This window comes from Dendrobates tinctorius, unplaced genomic scaffold (genome assembly GCF_039654945.1).
Source record: "Dendrobates tinctorius isolate UK_male_01 unplaced genomic scaffold, ASM3965494v1 ptg000093l, whole genome shotgun sequence".
In the NCBI taxonomy this organism is placed as follows: Eukaryota; Metazoa; Chordata; class Amphibia; order Anura; family Dendrobatidae; genus Dendrobates; species Dendrobates tinctorius.
Genome location: NW_027361761.1, coordinates 6025498 through 6042718, shown reverse-complemented (window position 1 = coordinate 6042718; position 17221 = coordinate 6025498). Strand labels below are relative to the sequence as shown.

General features: G+C 46.4%; 1 long non-coding RNA gene across 1 annotated transcript in view; it reads left to right on the top strand.

Moving 5' to 3' along the window:
- LOC141098535 (uncharacterized) overlaps positions 1–17221 on the top strand; it is a 117239-nt gene that overhangs the window by 77796 nt on the left and 22222 nt on the right. Inside the window, exon 2 of the long non-coding RNA XR_012234280.1 lies at positions 6901–7022. This is a non-coding gene — a long non-coding RNA (uncharacterized lncRNA). The remainder of the gene's footprint in view (positions 1–6900; positions 7023–17221) is intronic.

Below are 17221 nucleotides of genomic sequence, written 5' to 3'. Positions count from 1 at the left end.
CCAATCTGTCTTGAATGCTGTAGCCAGGATCATATTCCTCACCAATCGTTACACCGATGCCTCTACCTTGTGCCAGTCATTACACTGGCTACCCATCCACTCCAGAATTCAGTATAAACATATTACCTTCACCCACAAAGCCCTCCATGGCTCAGCACCACCCTACATCTCCTCCCTTGTTTCAGTATACCACCCTACCCGCGCCCTCCGCTCTGCTGATGACCTGAGGTTAGCATCCTCAATAATCAGAACCTCCCACTCCCGCCTCCAAGACTTTACACGTGCTGCGCCAATTCTTTGGAATGCACTTCCCAGGTCAATACGATTAGTCCCCAATCCCCACAAGTTTAAGCGTGCCCTGAAAACGCATTTATTCGGACTGGCCTACCGCCTCAACACATTAACCTAATCTATCCCTGTGTGGCACAGTCAAAAGATTTACCTTAACCAGGTTCACCGCTCTGTGTCTGTACTGTTACACACTTAACATTATGGCTGGTCCAAACAATCAGGGCAATTGTTACCACCCACCTTTCGTGTCTACCTCTTTCCTCATAGACTGTAAGCTGGCGAGCAGGGCCCTCTTTCCTCTTGGTATCTGTCATGATCTATGTGATTATTGTTATGCTGTAATGTCTATTGTCTGTACAAATCCCCTCTGGAATGCAAAGTGCTGCGGAATATGTCGGCGCTATAGAAATAAAATTTATTATTATTATTATTATATGGGGCATTGTGGGGGCATCATAAGGTATGGGGCATTGTGGGGGAATCATAAGGTATGGGGCAGTGCAAGGGCATCAAAGTGTTGCGGCATCATGTGACTGGGGGCATCATAAAATACGATGGTCTCGTACATTATAAGGACTACTGTGGGGCCCCTCATACAGTGTTGGGGCTACTGTGGGGCCCCTCATACAGTGTTGGGGCTACTGTGGGGCCCCTCATACAGTGTTGGGGCTACTGTGGGGCCCCTCATACAGTGTTGGGGCTACTGTGGGGCCCCTCATACAGTGTTGGGGCTACTGTGGGGCCCCTCATACAGTGTTGGGGCTACTGTGGGGCCCCTCATACAGTGTTGGGGCTACTGTGGGGCCCCTCATACAGTGTTGGGGCTTCTGTGGGGCCCCTCATACAGTGTTGGGGCTACTGTGGGGCCCCTCATACAGTGTTGGGGCTACTGTGGGGTTCATTATACTGTGCATAGGGGAGCTGTACATGAGGACATTATTACATGCTAAGTGGGAACTTAAGCATTATTGTTATAGGGGCACTCAGAATATTGTGACTGTCAAAGGTGATTATCATTTTGGACACTTTTTAGGGCACTCACGCAGGGTATTAATATTTTCTAGTTTTCAAAGGGGTAATTTTACCATCCGGGGGCATAAAAGAGGCATTTTACTTTGTAAAGGGCACAGTGATGGCATTACTATGAGGGGCTGTAAGAGGAGCACTGTTTTTGGACCACACAACAGGTGCAGTAATAGGGGCACCTTCAGTAGTGGCTCAGTATTGGGGTATCAGCGGGATGAGGGGTTTGTGCAGGTTGGTAATAGATGGTGATGGAGCTGGAAATGTGAGAAGTCAGATGTGTCTTTGTTGTATTCTCTGCAGATGAGTCCTGGCTTGAGAAGTTGTCATGTCGGTCTGGGCAAGATGGAAAAGATGAGAAAAGTGAACGACTCTGTAATGTCCACTCGGTGTAAGGAATTCAAGAGAGAACGCTTTAACTGTATTTTTATTCTTCTCCTTCCTCCAGCACACATTCTCATCAGGCTAAACTGAAACTCCCCTAACCCACTTCCTGTCTATAACCTTCTAGTCACAAGACTTCCTTTTCTTAACCCCTTTACCCCCAAGGGTGGTTTGCACGTTCATGACTGGGCCAATTTTTACAATTCTGACCATTGTCCCTTTATGAGGTCATAACTCTGGAACGCTTAATTGGATCCCGGTGATTCTGACATTGTTTTCTCGTGACATATTGTACTTCATGTTAGTGGTAAAATTTAATTCCTATAACTTGCATTTATTTGTGAAAAAAATGGAAATTTGGCGAAAATTTTGAAAATTTCGCAATTTTCCAAATTTGATTTTTTTTTTTATGCTCTTAAATCACAGAGATATGGCACACAAAAAACTTAATAAGTAACATTTCCCACATGTTTACTTTACATCAGCACAATTTGGGAAACAAATTTTTTTTTTTTTGTTAGGAAGTTATAAGGGTTAAAAGTTGACCAACGATTTCTCATTTTTGCATCACCATTTTATTTTTAGGGACCACATCACATTTGAAGTCACTTTGAGGGGTCTATATGATAGAAAATACCCAAAAGTGACACCATTCTAAAAACTGCACCCCTCAAGGTGCTCAAAACCACTTTCAAGAAGTTTATTAACCCTTCAGGTTCTTCACAGGAATTTTTTGAATGTTTAAAAAAAAAATGAACATTTAACTTTTTTTCACAAAAAAATTTACTTCAGGTTCAATTTTTTTATTTTACCAAGGGTAACAGGAGAAATTGGACTGCAAAAGTTATTGTGCAATTTGTCCTGAGTACACTGATACCTGATATGTGGGGGGGAACCACTGTTTCGGCGCATGGCAAAGCTCAGAAGGGAAGGAGCGCCATTTGACTTTTTCACTGCAAAATTGGCTGGAATTCAGATCGGACACCATGTCATGTTTGGAGAGCTCCTGATGTGCCTAAACAGTGGAAACCCTCCACAAGTGACCCCATTTTGGAAACTAGACCCCCCCCCCCCCCAAGGAACTTATCTAGATATGTGGTGAGACCTTTGAACCCCCAAGGGCTTCACAAAAGTTTATAACGTACAGCTGCACAATTAAAAAACATATTTTTTCCACAAACATGATCATTTAGTCCCCAATTTTTTTTATTTTCCCAAGGGTTACAGGAGAAATTGGACCCCAAAAGTTGTCAAATTTGTCCTGAGTACGCTGATACCCCATATGTGGGAGAAAACTACTGTATGGGCACACGTCGGGGCTCGGAAGGGAAGTAGTGACTTTTTGGAATGCAGACTTTGATGGAATGGTCTGCGGGTGTCATCTTGCGTTTGGAGAGCCTCTGATGTACCTAATCTGTTGAAACCCTCACAAGTGACCCCATTTTGGAAAATAGACCCCCCCAAGGAACTTATTTAGATGTGTGGTGAGCACTTTGAACCCCCAAGTGCTTCACAGAAGTTTGTAACGTAGAGCCATAAAAATAAAAAACATTATTTTTTTCCACAAAAATGATATTTTTGCCCCCAATTTTTTATTTTCCCAAGGGTAACAGGAGAAATTGGACCCCAAAAGTTGATGTACAATTTGTCCTGAGTATGCTGATACCCCATATGTTGGGGTAAACCACTGTTTGGGCGCATGGCAGAACTTGGAGGGGAAGGAGCACCGTTTGACTTTTTCAAAGCAGAATTGGCTGGAATTGAGATCAGACGCCATGTTGCATTTGGAGAGCCCCTGATGTGCCCAAACAGTGGAAACCCCCCAATTATAACTCCAACCCTAACCCCAACACACCCCTAACCCTAATCTCAGCCCTAACCCTAATAGGAAAATAGAAATAAATACATTTTATTATTTTTCCCTAACTAAGGGGGTGATAACGGGGGGTTTGATTTACTATTTATGGCGGTTTTTATATTTGGCAGCTGTCACACGCTAAAAGACGCTTTTTATTGTAAAAATAGTTTTTGCATCACCACATTTTGAGAGCTATAATTTTGACCCACCGAGTCATGTGAGGTCTTATTTTTTGCGGGACGAGTTGGCGTTTTTATTGGTACCATGTTCGGGCATGTAACATTTTTTGATCGCTTTTTATTCCGATTTTTGGGACGCAAAATGAACAAAAACCAGCATTTCATGAATTTCTTTTCGGGGGTGCATTTACACCGTTCCGCATTCAGTAAAATTGATAAAGCCGTTTTATTCTTCGGGTCAGTACGGTTACAGCGATACCTCACTTATGTCGTTTTTTTTATGTTTTGGCGCTTTTATGCAATGAAAACAATTTTATATAAAAAGTAATTATTTTTGCATCGCTTTATTCTGTGAGCTATAACTTTTATTTTTCTCTGATGCTGTATGGCGGCTCTTTTTTTGTGGGACAAAATGACGTTTTCAGCGGCACCATGATTATTTATATGCGTCTTTTTGATCGCGCGTTATTGCACTTTTTGTTCGGCGGTATGATGATAAAGCATTATTTTTGCTTTGTTTTTTATTTTTTAAGGGGTTCAATAAAGGGGTTAACTAGTGGGACAGTTTTATAAGGCAGGTTGTTACGAACACGGCGATACTAAATATGTGTAATTGTTTTTTTGTTTTGTTTTTTTTTTTTATTTCCAAAAAATGAATTTATTAGGGAATATTTTTTTTTTTTTTTTCTTTTAGAAATTATTTTTACACTTTTTTATTTTTTTTTACTTTATTACATTGTCACTGTGATGTGACAGATCAGCGATCTGAAAGGCACAGCACATCGCGCTGCGCTGGGGGTCTCAGGGAAGCATCGAGGGAGCCCCCTCCCTGCCGATGCTTCCCTGATCCTCCGGCACACTGCGATCATGTTTGATCACAGTGTGCCAGGGGTTAACGTGCCGGGGGTGGTCCGTGACTGCCCCTGACACATAGTGCCGGGTGTCAGCTGTGATAATCAGCTGACACCCGGCCACGATCAGCGGCGCCCCCCCCCCCCCCCCCGGGTGCGCCACTGATCGCTATGACGTACTATCCCATCCTTGGGAATGAAGTCCCAGGGCACATGGATGGGATAGTACATCATATGTCAGAAAGGGGTTAAAAAGACAGGTCAAATCATTATACATTACAGACTCCACCAGAAAGAATGTCAGCTGTAAGTCACCATCTATAACTGTGCTGTGATGTCTTACATGTTCTGCAGGACTGGTATCTACCACTTGCAAATATATAAGCTGCGGAGACACCATCACATGTTTCTCAACGCAGGCAGTAACTAGCCAGGTCTTTCACCGGGAAGGAACAACCACGGGAAGGGCAGTCTCCAATGAAGGAAACCACCTATGCCAAAACATGGTATCCATCCACAGACAGCTGTTTCGGGGTATTGCCCCTCATCAGTGTGGAGTAGGAAACTGGCTAGTGGGAGCAATGCCTAGTAACAGACCATGAAAAGTTTCCTACTCCACACTGATGAGGGGCAAAACCCCGAAACAGCTGTCTGTGGATGGATACCATGTTTGGGCATAGGTGGTTTCCTTCATTGGAGACTGCCCTTCCCGTGTTTTTTCCTTCCCGGTGAAAGACCTGGCTAGTCACTGCCTGCGTTGAGAAACATGTGATGGTGTCTCCGCGGCTTATATATTTGCATGTTTTACATATTTCCCATAAGGGATGGGAGCAGTGCTCTAGAATCACTGCGCTGAGAAACATGTGATGGTGTCTCCGCAGTGTCGGATGTTGATCTCCATGAGGTCACTCATCCTCCTCTTTTCATGGTATCTACCACTGACCATACAGCGGTAATATCAATGTTGGTCTTTGTGTAGAGATTACTTTCAGTAACAGCGCGGTCATCTGCGTCTCCTACATCCACTATAGTGTGCACCACCTTAGTAGTAATCATCAGGGTTACCGCTTAGATGCTTCACCTTACCTTCTGAGCTGAACCTCTAGCTGCGCCTCGGGGGAGTAAATATAAGGTGGTGCAGAACTGTGGAGAGCTTTGTGTATAAGAGTAATAAGTTTATATTGTACTCTGTAGTGGATGGGTAACCAGAGCTATGACTGGCACTGGGTAGAGGTATCGGTGGAGCAGCTGGATAGAAATACGACCCTGGGTGCTACAGTCAGGATGGATTGGAGTTTGGTAAGAGGGAGACTGATAATACTACCATACATCACTCATATTATACTACCATACAGTGCACACATAATACAACCATACACTGCCTGCATAATACTACCATACAGATCCCCCATAATACTACCATACAGTGCACACGTAATATTACTATGCAGTGCACACATAATACTACCATACACTGCCTGCATAATACTGCTGCTATGTGACCCTCCTTCCACCTCCCAGCATCAGATCTGCATCTTTGAAAACGTTGTGCGGAGCCTACAAATCTGGGAGCAGCGGCAGGTAGGGGGAGATTCGGGGGGCTATCATTTCACAGCCTCAGAATAACTGGACCAGGGGTCTACAAACACAATCTGCTCCTCTGTAGTCTCTAGCGATGTCGGTCTGTACTTGTATAGTGCTGGTTACAGCGCCCCCTGGTGTCCGACAGTTATTCTACATAGAATCCTCAACAAAAGCAAATCTGTCTGATATTTAGCGCTGAGTCCGGTCTTTGTGTTACATCCAGACAGAAGACTGGTGAATTTCCGCACATTTATCAGATTTCTGAATATTTTGGAAGTTTTCTAGTTATTTGTCACAGAAGCTGGAGATGCCGGGGATTGTACCAGGGGCCTCATATATGCAAGGCATGCGCTCCACCCCTGAGCCACATCCCCTGTACACACCGTCTGATGTGTGATCTCAATTCTGAGAACGATCTATGACGAGAATCTGACTCTGAATCTACCATCATAGATCTTCTCACAATTAGTTTTTCCTTTTTGATAATTCTGCAGCATAAATGACATCATCTTCCAACAGTCTGGACTATTAGGGACGAGGCAAAACTACTCGTCTTTAATTCCTTATTATTTGGTTATACTTACAATATGGGAAGAGGAGGGGATTCTATTTTTGCCATTTTTGCATCTTTTTTTAAGCAAATTTTAAAAAAATCCAATTCTCCTTTTCCATATTTTTAAAGGGATTGTTCACTAATGGACGACTCTTTTCTATTGTCTCAATCAATTAGGAAGAAAGCGTACAACACCTCCCGGATGGGAACATCTCCGAGCGCTGCGCCCCTGACGGTCTCGTGACGGGCTGCAGACAATCAGCGGCGGCTGAAAGGCGACATCGCTCCTGATCCCGTAGGTAAGTGACCTTTCTTGTATCGGGCACCATCAGGGCGCTCTACAGCAATGTACAGTGGGAACCAATCCCTTTAAGTATAAGAAAATCGAAATATTTCATCGATAATAAGATTTGCCTTTTCCATGAAAGCCCAAAATATTGAAAAATTACGTGATCTGTCCCACATGGCAAATGCAGGGAAAAAGAACAATAGCTTAAAGGATTTGTCTCAAGATCCCGATCTTCAGGAGCACACTGCTCCTCGGCCTCCTGGTTGTCAGGGGGTGGTGCGCTCCTGACAATTCTTGTCCCAGCTCTTTATAATGCTGCAGACAGAGGCAGTTTTGACTCTGCAGCACTGGACGATCACAGGATCAGAGCAGCACTTACAAGCTGGACAGCAAAGAGCTTGTAAGTGCTGCTCCCATTTCTTTGTGTAATGGTCTTTTACATACAGTAGATGCATCTATGGCTTATGCATAGGGCTGAGGCATCTATATGGGGGAAGTAGCTCAGTGGTAGAGCGCATGCTTTGAATGGACGAGGCCCCGTTTTTTTTTTACTTATAAATAGCTTCCAAAACTTCCGAAGTCCCCAGATTTGCACGAACAGAAGCTCAGCCAACCCGCCATCCTGAATTGTCAGGAGCGCGCCACCCTCTGACAACCAGGAGGACGACTGGATTCTAGTTTTCAATCTACTTAAAAAAAGATGTGAAAAATGCAGAAAATGAAATCACCTCCTTCTCCCATATTTGAAATATTTCATGCAATAAAATGCAAATTAATTATGTAAAAATCCTACAATGGGATTTTCTGGATTTTGTTTTTAGATTCTGACTCTCACAGGTGAAGTGTACCTACGATAATAATTCCAGACCTCTCCATTCTTAGTAGGTGGGAAATCTTGCAGACTCGTCAGTGTATGAAATACTTATTTCCCGCACTGTATATTCCCTGAGTTTTTAGTTGTTGCCCGCGCTGAAGGTTTTTGAAAAGCAGGACTACCATAACCCGAATGAGGCGCACAAAAGCTGATAGCGCTGCAGCCAATCAGTGAGCTCTGCTGCTTGGGCCATCTACACAGGGAGCGCTCAGTGATTGGCTGCAGCGGTGTATGTTCTCTCAGAATTTGGAATATGGTTTGCTTATATATAAAGGTATGAATCCCCGGCATCTCCATGTTTTGTGATATTATGGACACTACAAATCCTATTATAAGAGCAAAAACCGCGGAGAGAACCGACCAAAAAGTCCAATCAGTTATAACGTAAAACCGCAATAGTTTATTTTATTGATCAGGTACAACAATGGAAAAACATCAATAAAATACAGTGCCTTGCGAAAGTATTCGGCCCCCTGAAACTTTTCAACCTTTTCCCACATATCATGCTTCAAGCATAAAGATACCAAATGAAAACTATTGGTGAAGAATCAACAAGTGGGACACAATTGTGAAGTTGAGCGAAATTTATTGGCTATTTTAAATTTTTGTGGAAATTCAGAAACTGAAAAGTGGGGCGTGCAATATTATTCGGCCCCTTTACTTTCAGTGCAGCAAACTCACTCCAGAAGTTCATTGTGGATCTCTGAATGATCCAATGTTATCCTAAATGACTAATGATAAATATAATCCACCTGTGTGTAATCAAGTCTCCGTATAAATGCACCTGCTCTGTGATAAGCTGGAGTCACACATAGCGACTCACCAGCGATCCCGACAACGATATCAACGTGTCAGGATCGCTGGTGAATCGCTATGTGATCGCTGGTGAGCTGTCAAACAGACAGCTTCACCAGCGATCAGCACAGCGACGCCGAGCGAGTGGCGTCGCTGTGTTCGTTAGTTACCAGCGCGCTGATGCAGGGAGCTGGTAACTAACGTGCACATCGGGTATACAAGGGACGCACCTCCCTTGGATACCCGATGTGTACGTTAGTTACCAGCTAATCGCTGGTCTCCCGCCTGTCACACGCAGCGATGCGTGCTGGCCAGCGGGAGACCAGCGATGAAAGAAATCTCCAGCTGTTTCCAAAAGCGATCAGCGATACCGGCAGGGGGCCGGTCGCTGATCGCTGTCACACACAGCGATCTTGCTGGTGAGATCGCTGTTGTGTCACAAAACGTGTGACTCAGCAGCGATCTCGCTAGCGAGATCGCTATGTGTGACTCCAGCTATAGTCTCAGGGTTCTGTTTGAAGCACAGAGAGCATCATGAAGACCAAGGAACACAACAGGCAGGTCCGTGATACTGTTGTGGAGAAGTTTAAACCCGGATTTGGATACAAAATGATTTTCAAAACTTTAAACATCCCAAGGAGCACTGTGCAAACAATCATATTGAAATGGAAGGAGTATCATACCACTGCAAATCTACCAAGACCCGGCCGTCCCTCTAAACTTTCATCTCGAACAAGGATAAGACTGATCATAGATGCAGCCAAGAGGCCCATGATCACTCTGGATGAACTGCAGAGATCTACAGCTGAGGTGGGACAGTCTGTCCATAGGACAACAATCAGTCGTGCACTGCATAAATCTGGCCTTTATGGAAGAGTGGCAAGAAGAAAGCCATTTCTCAAAGATATCCATAAAAAGTGTTGTTTAAAGTTTGCAACAAGCCACCTGGGAGACACACCAAACATGTGGAAGAAGGTGCTCTGGTCGGATGAAGCCAAAATCGAACTTTTTGGCAACAATGCCAAAAGATATGTTTGGCGTAAAGTCAACACAGCTCATCACCCTGAACACACCATCCCCACTGTCAAACATGGTGGTGGCAGCATCATGGTTTGGGCCTGCTTTTCTTCAGCAGGAACAGGGAAGATGGTTAAAATTAATGGGAAGATGGATGGAGCCAAATACAGGACCATTCTTGAAGAAAACCTGTTGGAGTCTGCAAAAGACCTGAGACTGGGACGGAGATTTGTCTTCCAACAAGACAATGATCCCAAACATAAAGAAAAACCTACAATGGAATGGTTCACAAATAAACGTATCCAGGTGTTAGAATGGCCAAGTCAAAGTCCAGACCTGAATCCAATCGAGAATCTGTGGAAAGAGCTGAAAACTGCTGTTCACAAACGATCTCCATCCAACCTCACTTAGCTCGAGCTGTTTGCCACGGAAGAATGGGCAAGAATTTCAGTCTCTCGATGTACAAAACTGATAGAGACACCCCAAGCGACCTGCAGCTGTAATCGCAGCAAAAGGTGGTGCAACAAAGTATTAAGTTAAAGGGGCCGAATAATATTGCACGCCCCACTTTTCAGTTTTTGAATTTCCACAAAAATTTAAAATAACCAATAAATTTCGGTCAACTTCACAACTGTGTCCCACTTGTTGTTGATTCTTCACCAAAAAATTTACATTTGGTATCTTTATGTTTGAAGCATGATATGCGGGAAAAGGTTGAAAAGTTCCAGGGGGCCGAATACTTTCTCAAGGCACTGTATTACAATAGATAGAAACAACAAAGGTCGCACCCAGGAAAAATACCCAAAAATTATATACCTAAAAGATGGCTGAAAAAATATATGCACAGCAGAATGTACGATAGAGATTTGTGGAAATAAATAAAATATATAAAGTGCTAGTGCAACAGTAAAGGGGAATCTAGATCATGATTAGTACAAGTGCATGGTAAATATCCAAGAGGAAATCATGAGATTCAAAGTGCTCATTGTAAATGTAAAGCCGTCATGTGTAAAGTGCAGCACAGTGTGAAATATATACAGCTGCACATAAATATAATAATGAGAAATATATATGAAAAAATACTTATAATGGCAGTGAGACTCCCTGGCACATGGATAGCGTCCTCCCCAACGCATGTTTTGGCACGCTGCCTTCTGCTCTTGTCCTTTTCTATTCCGACTGTCCTTTGGTCACTACTTCGGTCCGGCTTCTTGGTCGCAGGGTTATTATCTTTTATTCACTCCACAATTTTCTATTTTATATTTTATCATATTGATTACCCTGCCACGTCCTAACTTTCCCTTTGTCATTTTTATTTTTTAAATACTACTATAGGCAAGAGTTCTGTGAATCTAACATAACCTGATATCAGAAATCATCTAACAGCTGCCATTGATAAGTCTTAACAAATCAGTGTGCAGAGAATTACCGTCCTCTAGTGGACTTCATAAGACCTGCAGCTTCCTTAACAACCGCTGAGCACCCCACAATTGCTCTGCTGTGGGTTCAGTGGGACGAAAGAGGACCCCAACTCTGTAATACCTTAATGCTGCAATCCCTACTGACTGTAGCATCTTATAGGTTGTAAGGTAGCGCTCACTGACTGCGTTGGGGGACACTCACTTGGCTGCGATATTGATGCACACAGGAACACTTTCCACTTAAACAGTCCATGCGGTTTATTATGCCGTCGTAAACCATACCGTAGGCCATGTTACACTTCACAGGCTTAACACATAATCCAGAACATTTACAGGATGTGACTTTTCCTTGCAGTCCCTAAACACGCTGGCCCTCTCTCAGTTCATTAGCGTTCATAGAAGAATATAAGCACCAACAGTCTGTGAAGGTACCTTACAGGAGCTCCTGCTCCAGATGCCTACTCTTTGTCAGTCCTCTCTCCTAGGGAAACTGCCGAACTGGGATCACCGTCCCAGACAACGCCTTGCTCACCAGGCCAGCTGACAATCCAGATCCACAGACGGACGGTGGCTCCCCCAATTCAGTGCCGACACTGACTGCAAGCACGTGGCCACTCCAGGTGCTATTCAAGACGTCCATCCCCTCCGGGGACCGTCCAACACCCGGCCTCACCGGGTGCTATTCAGGGATCCGATCCTACTCCCAGGATCTCCCAACACACCGGCCTCACCAGGTCCAGGGCCTCAGCGGGTTCTAGTCAGGACGTCCGTCCCCTCCTAAGGCCGTCCAACACTCACGCCTCACCGGGTGCTATTCAAGGATCTGATCCTACTCCCAGGATCTCCCAACACACCGGCCTCATCAGGTTCAAGGTCGCAGCACGTGCTCCACGGTTGCGATCCTACTCCCAGGATCTCTCAACACTGACCCTCCTGGACCTTGCACCCTGAACGATTCTGGTACACACTCTGCCCATGTGACCCACCCTGGTCACATTATATGGGCTGTAACCACACCCACAGGGGAGGTATGGATCACATGGTCATGACCTCAATACAGATCATATTCCACACAGCCACACACACAGGCTTTACTTTGGGCGTTCAGGCACACGCCCCTGGGTGGGTGTGTAGGTGACTGGTCCCACCCATCTCACCAAGTCACCTGGAAGCATCCCTAATACACAGTAACAAACCCTCAGCAGTAGATCTGCTGGTCAATACACGTTCCAGCTTCCATCGCAGGGCCACCCACCCTGTGATACATATCGTCCATTTACAATCCTGCCGCTCATGACTTCCCCATCACAATAAATGAAACGCCTGTGTCATGGTTAGGACATGGTTAATGTCCTGTTCTCACAGGGTTAACTTTTGCCGGCCTCTCTTTGGATCTGGGAGGGGTATTTATTCTCGCTCCAAACTAGCATTCTCTGTCAGTTATACTGCTGTTCTGGTGTGTCTGACCCCTGGTGTGCGTGTACTATGCGTTTGTTTGCTTCCCGTGTATGACCCGGCTTGTTCCTTCACTCTGTACTCCGTCTCTCGTTTTGGTACTATTGACTTTTCTGGTTCTGACCTCCTGGCTTGGCTATCGTTACTCCGTTACAGTTTACCCCTATTGTACCGTCTAATGCCTGTTCTGGTTTTATGATCTATTGCTACGTCCTGACTATCCATTCTGTCTAATTCTTTGGTACTGTATTGCTATCTCATGCTTTGACCTCAGCTTGATCTGGTTTCTGTCTGTCTATGCCCCTTGGTAACATTGTCCTGTAGTTACCTTTCTAGGAGTTTCCCTGCAGCTCCTAGCTCTGTGGCGCTTAGGCCACGCCCCCAGCAGTCACGTGCTTCAGGTCCTGGAGCATGCATTGTCACCACTGCTGCCCGCTCTGCAGGTATCTTTGTGCACAGTCTTTGTACTCAGGACATGCGCACTGGCTCAGTGAGCAAGTGCAGTGCAGTGTTCCTGACATTATAACTGACTGTTTCAGGTTTTTTTTTCCTCTGAAGAGAAAAAAAAAAAAAAGGTGTGTGTGTTATCCTCATGGATCCCATACAAGCTTTGGCTGATCAGGTCACGCACCTGACCCAAATGTTCCATAAACTCAATATGGAACAGCGCACGATGGCCCATATAGTTGGTGATTACTGTGCAGGGGGCTGTCGATGCAGGGGCTTCTAGTTCTGGGGGTAGAGATGTGTCATTAGCATCCCCCTTTCTCAGGGGATAAAAAGGAGTTCAGGTCTTTCAGAGAAGGATGCAAGCTTTTTTCTCTAATGCCCCGCTCCTCCGGGGATGAGTTCCAGAGGGTGGGGGTCATTATTTCCCTACTTCGGGGGGCTCCGTAAGCATGGGCTTTCTCTCTGTCTTCCTCTGCTCCTGAACGTATGTCAGTGAACTTGTTCTTTGAGGCTCTGGGGCACATCTATGACGAGCCTGATAGAGTGCGTCTGGCTGAGGATATGGTGATGAGTGTGACACAGGGGAGGCACTCTGCTGAATGGTTCTGCTCAGAGTTTAGACGTTGGACCGCCGAAGTATCCTGGAACGACGCCGCCCTGAGGGGGTTGTTTCGCAGGGGCCTTTCTGACCGTCTGCAGGACGCTCTGGCATTACATACACCTCCTGATACCCTGGAGGACGCCATGATGCAGGCGGTCCGTGTGGACCGGAGACTCCGTGCTAGAGGATTGATGCAACAAGAGTCTCCCTTCCCTTGTACCCCAAATTGTGTGACACTGCACCTGTATCTGAGCCCATGAAGGTTGGGTCAGTCTCGATTAAGGAGAAAGAGAGAAGGCACCGGTAGAGACAACCTACTATGCTTTTACTGTGGAGCCTCTGGACATTGGAAAAGGAATTGCCCCTCCTACCTTTCTTCAGAGAAATCATCAGAGAAGTGACTGAGTCTGGGCAACAATCGAGGAGGTGGTCCAGACTCCCAGGTATATTTTTTCTGATGTACAAAAATGGTGCTCCAGGTTGAATTGGAAATTGCTGGCGGTCCTGTTATGACCACCGCCTTTGTTGACTGTGGTTCCTCCATTAATCTGATTGATGCCCAAGTTGTGACTCTTAATAAGATAGGGACAGTCAGGTTAAAATACCCTGTTAAAATTGTGGCTGTGGATTCATCCCCTCTTACCCGGGATGGAATTTATTTTATGTCTGAAGTTTTTTCTATGAAAGTGGGTTCCACTCATGTGGAAAATTTAAGTTGTTTCATTATGAATAATCTGCCTGCAGGACTGGTATTGGGAATGCCCTGGTTGCAACGCCACAATCCTCTTATTGATTGGGTGAAGGGGGAGATCACCCGATGGGGATGTAATGATAATGGTCTGTGTGGTAACCCGGTTCCTTTTGTCAATCCGATAAAATCCGTATCTGTGTCATCTGTCGGTCTGGAGGGTATTCCGGAGTACCTCGGAGACTTTAAAGATGTGTTTTCCGAAAGTGAGGCTGAGGCGCTCCCACCACATAGACCATATGATTTAGTACCTGGAGCCAAATTACCCAAGGTTCGTTTGTTTAATTTGTCTGGGCCTGAGCGCCAAGCTATGAAAGAGTACATTAAAGAAAGCCTTCGCAAGGGGCATATTCGGCCCTTGGTCTCCCCCATGGCAGCGGGGTTTTTCTTTGTAAAGAAAAAAGATGGTTGGTTGCGACCGTGCCTCGACTTTCGAGAACTGAACAAAATTACTGATCTATGCAATCAACTCACGGGGGCCAAATGGCTTTCTAAGCTCGATCTACGAGGGGCTTATAACCTTATAAGAATTCGGGAGGGGGACGAATGGAAAACAGCATTCCTGACAACTGAGGGGCTGTTTGAAAACCTGGTTATGCCCTTTGGCCTCACTAACGCTCTTGCGGTTTTTCAGAACTTTATTAATGTTGTTTTTTCTGACTTGATTGGACGTTACGTAGTCATTTACCTGGATGACATCTTGATTTACTCTGAGGACAGTCAGTCACACTTGCACCATCTGCGTACGGTGCTTATGAGACTCCAGGAGAACCATTTGTATGCTAAGGTGGAGAAGTGCTCATTTTTTATGCAAGAACTGTCTTTTCTAGGTGTAATTGTATCCGGGGAGGGATTCCGAATTGGATCCAGGGAAGGTTCAGGCCATTACAGATTGGGTGCAGCCTCATAACCTGAAGGGGTTGCAGCGATTTCTGGGCTTCGTTAATTATTATAGGAAGTTCGTTAAAGGGTTCTCGCAGGTGGTAAAACCCTTGATGGACCTCACTCTTAAAGGGGCAGATGTAAAAAAATTGGTCCGTGGCCGCAAAAAATTCCTTCCTGGCATTAAAGAAGTGTTTTACTACAGCCCCTGTGTTGGTACAACCCGATTCATCAAGACCTTTTATCGTCGAGGTCGACGCTTCGGAGGTGGGGGTGGGGGCAGTATTGTCACAGGCAGGGGCGGGCTGGGTCGGGTGGCAGGGAGGCAAATGCCCCCCGGGCCACTCACCCAGCAGATGTGCAGGGCCGGCCGCCTGATGTGTGGCTATGTCTGCTGTGCAGCACAGTACTGTCTGTGTGATGCGGCTGGCAGCAGGGCTTGTGTCTAGATCGGAGTTGATTTCTTCAGGTAATGATGTCACTGGAAGGGGCGGGGCCTCCTTCAGTCCAGTGACGATCCAATAGCAGGAAGTGAAGCTGTATTTTGGCAAGGTTGCTGGAGAAGGAAGCTGAGGGGCTGCAAATGGGAGTGAGGACACAGAACTTGGTGTGAGGACCCTGAGGATGTATTTTGGAAAGGGGTTGATGCCACTTGAGTGGGCCTGCTAAGGGAAGATTGTGATGAGGTGCTGTGTGGGGAATGGGGGGATGATGAGGGGCTTTGTGGGGAGAAAGGCAGGGTGATGAGGGGCTGTGTGTGCTGAGAAGGGATGATGAGGGGCTGTGGGGAGATAAGGGGCTGTGGGGAGAAGGGGATGATGAGGGGCTGTGTGTGCTGAGAAGGGATGATGAGGGGCTGTGGGGAGATGCTAAGGGGCTGTGGGGAGAAGGGATGATGAGAGGCTGTGTGTGCTGAGAAGGGATGATGAGGGGCTGTGGTGAGATGATAAGGGGGTGTGGGGAGAAGGGGGATGATGAGGGGCTGTGGGGAGAAGGGGATGATGAGGGTCTGTGTGTGCTGAGAAGGGATGATGAGGGGCTGTGGTGAGATAAGGGGGTGTGGGGAGAAGGGGGATGATGAGGGGCTGTGGGGAGAAGGGGATGATGAGGGGCTGTGTGTGCTGAGAAGGGATGATGAGGGGCTGTGGTGAGATGATAAGGGGGTGTGGGGAGAAGGGGGATGATGAGGGGCTGTGGGAAGAAGGGATGAACAGGATCTGTGGGGAGATGAGGGGCTGTGAGGAGAAGGGGAGATAAGGGGATGTGGGGAGATGAGGAGCTGTGGCAAGATGATAAGGGGCTGTGGGGAGAAGGAGGGATGATAAGGGGCTGTGGGGAGATAAGGGACTGTGGGGAGAAGGGGGATGATGAGGGGCTCTGGGAAGAAGGGATGATGAGGGGCTGTGGGGAGATAAGGGGCTGTGGGGAGAAGGGATGATGTTGGGCTGTGGGGAGATGAGGGGCTGTGGCGAGATAAGGGTCTGTGGGGAAAAGGGGGGATGATAAGAGGCTGTGGGGAGATGAGGGGCTGTGTCAAGATGATAAGAGGCTGTGGGGAGAAGGGGGGATGATAAAGGGCTGGGAGGATGATAAGCGGCTGTGGGGAGAGGGGGGGATGTGGGGAGAAGGGGGATGATAAGGGGCTGTGTGCTGAGAAGGGATGATGAGGGGCTGTGGGGAGAAGGGTGATGATGAGGGGCTGTGGGGAGAATAGATGATGGGCTGTGGGGAGAAGGGGAGATGAGGAGCTGTGGCAAGATAAGGGGCTGTGAGGAGAAGGAGGGATGATAACGGGCTGTGAGGAGAAGGAGGGATGATAAGGGGCTGTGAGGAGAAGGAGGGATGATAAGGGGCTGTGAGGAGAAGGAGGGATGATAAGGGGCTGTGAGGAGAAGGAGGGATGATAAGGGGCTGTGGGGAGAAGGGGGGATAAGGGGCTGTGGGGAGAAGGGGGGATAAGGGGCTG